Consider the following 5,386-nt stretch of genomic DNA (forward strand, 5'->3'; position numbering starts at 1 on the left):
CCAGATGACTGCCTTAGTCTCTGGCAGGGCTCCTCCACTATTTCAAACAAGAGCCTTTCCCAGCCCTACCCAAAGCTGCCAGGGATCTCACCTAGAGCTGTTGGTTTTTGGCACATGAGGGTGGTGGATGAGAGAAACAGAGAGGTGGGGGACTTTGGGCCGTGCAAAGTGTGTTTAGAAGCAGCCACGGTGATTCCCTTCCTGGATGGAACCGCAAGTCAAGACAGAGGTCCTTGACTAATAATTGATTGAGACTGGTGGTGCCGGATTACATCGTTTCTGTGGTTTTTCTCCTGCATCTGGCACAGTTCTGCTGCTGAATAAAATGTTAAGTGTTAATAACACCCACAATAGGCAGGTTTGAGCCCAGAGGGTGCTAAGCATGGGGGGACGGGACTAATCCTGAGCACTGCAGGAACCTGGTACTGAGTGGCAGGGGCAAAGCACTGGAAGAACTCGGAGAGGAAATATTTCTTTAATTGATATTTATATTGCTTACTATATCTAAAAAAATATCTTGAAGCTGATCTCAAAGGTTGCTCTCACAAAAGACCTTTCATATTTATTTTGTATTTTGCTATACTTTAAAAAATAATAATGGATGTGTGTGTTTTCATTGTATTTCACCCATTTTTCATCGTACCCTGACAAAGAGTATCCACTCGAAATCTGTGCACCTTATGAACAATGCATTTCCAGTGCAGCTTGGAGGCACTCTTGTTTTCATGTACACCTAAACCCCATTGGCATACCTAATGGGCAGAGCAATCCTTCAGCATGAGCCAGGGAGGGTCCGAGGCAGGCAAAATGCCCTTCCTTCCGCCCTGCTGGCAAGGCTGAAGATGGTGGGGGTGGCTTCTTATCTTTCCCTCCCCACTTCAGTTGCCTTGTCCAGCTTTCCCCCCCCCCCAGCCTGCCTCCTCTGAATATCAGTTGCTGTGCTATAAATGCCACCTGCCGTTCTCCCCCTACAAGCCAGTGGCTGAGCCTTTCTAGCTTTGGCTGGCTCAGGAGATCAGAGCGCATCTCTTCCCCAAGTCAGGACAAGCCAGTGTTCCTAAACTCACCCAGAGAATAATTGCCGTTGCTGCCGCTTGGGACTAGCTGCATCCCCTTGCCAAATCCACTGCTTTATCCCAGCAGGGATGAAGCAAAACAGACCCAACAAAGCCTGGGGCTTATTATTTTTAGATTGGGTGCAGGCCCCGAGGGGAGGGTTCAGCCTTGTACACTTCAACCCAAATATTTGTCTTGGCTCCTGTAGCAGGTTCTGTTGAGCCACCTCCTGACAGTGTTGATATGGGAATATGTACCGACGCGGAAGAGCCACGGGCAGCTTGTCATGGCCCTTCCCCAGCAAAGGTGCTCAGTGAGCTTTGGCTATAGGGCTAATCATAAATTGAATAAATTACCCTTTTCATTATCATCAAGAGCTATTAGCCACAATAGTTAAATGGAATTCAGAGATAGTGTACCTCAGACGCTGGGGAGACAGGTACAGCTGCCACCTTCATGTGCCGCTTCTTGGTGGGGTTTCTGTTCTTGTTATGTAATTGACTTCTGAGCTTGTTGCATTTATTATTATTATTATTATTGATTTATTTATATAGCACCATCAATGTACATGGTGCTGTTGCTTTATTGTTGCTTCCCCATGGTTACTGTTGATCTATATGTTTTGCATATTGATGGCTATTCTATCGTTGTAGGCAGCCTTGGGTTCTTTCTTTTTCTTTTTAATAGACAGAATATAGTGGTTCCCCGGAAATGGTTTCCCACTGGCATCTGGTTGGCCACTGTGGGAGGAGAATGCCGGGCAAGATGGACCCATCGTCTGATCCAGCATGGGTCTTACGTCCCTTGGGGAGGGGGGAGTTGTAGTTGGAAATTTACTTTTTGTGTTTAGGAGGCACTGCTGGTTTAAGTATCAGGCGAAATGAAACACCCAGTATGTGTAATGCCCAGTACAGTTTGACCCTGTAAATTCTGCTTTCGGCATGGAGGTAGGAGTGATTTCCACTGGGAGCCATAATGATCTCCCTCCCTGTGCCACAGCTTGTGTTCTGCCTCTCAGATCTTTGTTACAGGATCTGTAATTGCTGATGGCACATGCTTCCTTGGAAGTGGGCATTAAAATGCAAAGGAGCTACTTGCTTGGAGGAAGAGGGACAAAGGAGGTTTTAGAGGGAAATGGGCTGCTGGAGCAACCTTCATGCTGGGATCACAGGACAGTCGGAGAACAATGAAGAGGGGGCCGGAGGGGGAAGGGGGCCCTGGCTGCGGAGGGTGGGGAGAAGATTAAGGGAGGCAGAGGGGGTGGGGAGAGGGGAATTCAATTGAGACATTAACCCTTGTGGTCAAGGAGGGACCTACAAATCTGTAAGAAAAACGTCCGTCCGTCACCAGCCCTGGTGCTGGACTGCGTGGGAATGCTCAGCCCTGGGCAGTTCTTCTAGGAGGTAGATGCCTCACTGAGACCCCAAAGTAAAGGAGAAATGGATATCTCCTCTGACCGCAGGCAGGCAGGCAGGCAGGCAGGCAGGCAGGCAGGCAGGCAGGCGGTGGGGCCTCTCCCCCCTATGTTTTCCAGCTAGCCTGCCAAACCTCTGCCTCTCTTCTGTCCCCTCACTGCTGTTTTTTCATCTCCCCCTTGGGTTGCCTCTCTCAGGAGAGTGAGCCTGGTTCAGTGGAGGCCCCAGCGCCTGCTCTGCATGCAGGAACTCCCAGGTTCAACCCCTGGCCGCAGCTCCAATCATGAGAAGGAAGTGGGAAATGGTGGGAAAGACTCTTCTCTGCCTGAGACTCTGACAACCTGCCGCCAGCCAAAGGCTACAATATCCATTCCCCCGTATGCCTCCAGATTTTGCAATCTCCCAAAATGTGACCTGCCAGCAACTGGGAAAGATAAACCACCTCTTGAAAATCCAGCCAGCCAGCGCAGGACTGGCTCAGCAGGCTCTGCGGAGCCAAGCAGCGTCTTGCTCCTGCTCGGCAGCAAAGACGGGGCGGAGGGGGACACGACAAACGGCCTGACAGGGTTTGCGTTGCTGCCATGCCCCTCCGCGGAGAGGATTTGGAACTAATTTGTAGCTTGGCACTCCGTCCGACATGCATCCACCGCCTCCCTTTATCAGGCCTCCCATCTTTTCCCTTCCAGGGTTGGTGTTCACCGTGAAATTAAAACATTAAAAGTTGTTTCACAACCTTGTACAGACAGGTATTGTCATGCAATGGAGAAGTGTTACTATTGTAACATGACTCACAGGTACTGTACAGAGTGACATTGATCCTCATTGCACATGGGGAAGACAAGAGTGATGGGGTGGGGGGGGAGGAACACGGCAGTGTTAGAGAGTGCTTGAGTACAGCCTCATCTCAGAAGCACCCTCCATGTGGAAAGGTAGTAATGGTCAGGGGAGAAGGTTCCAGCCTTGCTAGTTTTCTGTGTGCAGATTGGGAGGAACATTGAAAGATACAATTCCTCCCTCTTTCTCCTCCTCCCCCCCACTTCCAGAAGGGTTGCACTCCCACATGCTATCTCTGAAAATGGACATCTCCAAGTGCTCTTCTTCTTAGTGTCTTCTCCCCCCTGCCCCCCCCCCCCCATTATTACATTCTGTTCATGATCTAGCAGTCAGAGGGGCCATAGCTCAGAGATAGAACACCTGCTTTCCATGTGGAAGCTCCCAGGTTCAATCTCCAGGTAGAGCTGGAAAAACCCATAACTGAAACTCTGGAGAGCCGCTGCTGCCAGTCAGTGTTGACAGTACTAGGCTAGATAGGCCAAGGGCCTCACTCAGTAGCAGGCAGCTTCCAACGTATTGGGAAGACGCTCTAAGCACAGGCATAGGAAAAAAGCAGAAACTGTGAGTAAGTAAGGAGGTACAGATGGCAGATGAACTTAGGTGAAAGGAAGGAAGAAGAGTGGAGTGATGCTCAGAAAGTTTTTAAATTACAGTTGCCCAGAGGAGTCTATTTTCAAGTCCAAATTAAGGCCTGCCAGTTTCCATGGCTTAAAACCCACAAGGGGGTGGGAATATAAAAGGGAAGATCAGGCTGAGGTGGTCTGGTTACTGGACTAATCCCTTTCATAAAGCCAGTATGGTAGCAAGTTCTGTTTAACTCATTATACGTTGTATGAAGATGCCCTTTCATACCATGGGCCTGAGTCTCTTACCACTCAGTGACCACTCTGAATTCTAGTATTATGGTTACTTGCTACCCCCTGGGAGAGGAAGAAGCCCAAGGCAAGACTTGAACCTAGAACCCTCAAGAAGCTGGTTGTGAGGCCTAACAGTGTCAATCACCTGGCTCCTTAAAAGAAACAAAGTATTTCCACCGTGTTCCCTATAATGCAAGTTTACACAGTAACAAAGAATAAAACATTTTATTAAAGCTAGAGAATATTCATGCACATAAAAAGTAAACTTTTTTTGTTTAAGTTGTGCATGATAATCTTTAACAGCAACAAGTCTGTAGTTTTTTAAAACAATAAATATAAAAAAATAAATTAAAATTAAAAAATGGAAAGCAATAATATGAAGGAAGGACAATTGTCAATAAGTCCAGAGTGCATTTCAGGAACGGGGAGGAGGGGCGGCCGTTGGAAAAGATGAATAAATAGAGGGCAATTGCCATGAATCCGTGGAGCATCATTTTCAGTCATCCTCAGCAAAACCACTTCAAAGCTGGAACTCTCAAATGCCAGAGCGGAGTCTGTGTGAGGCCTCATTTTTCATACAACCAGGTTGGGTTTCTTAAAACTGTTAAGGCAAAGGAATAGCCCTTTGTTGCCTGAACAGAGAAATGCAGACCAAGAGGCTGATGGTCCCATAGTTGCGCCAATGGTTCTGTAATCCCCAAAATCCTAACCAATTCAGGTTTGGCTTTAAATCCAAGCTGTATTTATAGAGTTCTCCCATCTCCATTCTCTTTTAAAAAGCAAAGGACCAAGCCACACCTACAAAAACAGCATGGTGACATTTTTTTGAGCCGGGGGGACTTCTGAATGTGGACATCAGCAGGCCGGTGGACCTAGCAAGCTTCCAAGAGTCGATTTGGGTGCACTGGAAATGAAACGAACAGCTCTGCATTGCTTTGGCCAACTTTGTCCAGGCTGCAAATGGAGGAAGTGAGATGGCGGGGAGTGGGTGGCATTATGCATTCGGCAGCCCCCGGATATATCCAAGCTGGGAGTGAGGCAGGAGCAATGAAATGTGGCTTTTGGCAGTTTTCCTTGGCAGCACATGGCCAGGGGTTGCAGCACCGTCTACCACCTCACCCTGGAGACTTCCAGCACCACAGGGTAGCGGATAAGCGAGAACCGAGACCAAGCAATAAATATGAAGCAATGCTCAGGAAGCGCCGGGGAGGACAGGTGTCCGAC

Source organism: Elgaria multicarinata, chromosome 20 (genome assembly GCF_023053635.1).
Source record: "Elgaria multicarinata webbii isolate HBS135686 ecotype San Diego chromosome 20, rElgMul1.1.pri, whole genome shotgun sequence".
In the NCBI taxonomy this organism is placed as follows: Eukaryota; Metazoa; Chordata; class Lepidosauria; order Squamata; family Anguidae; genus Elgaria; species Elgaria multicarinata.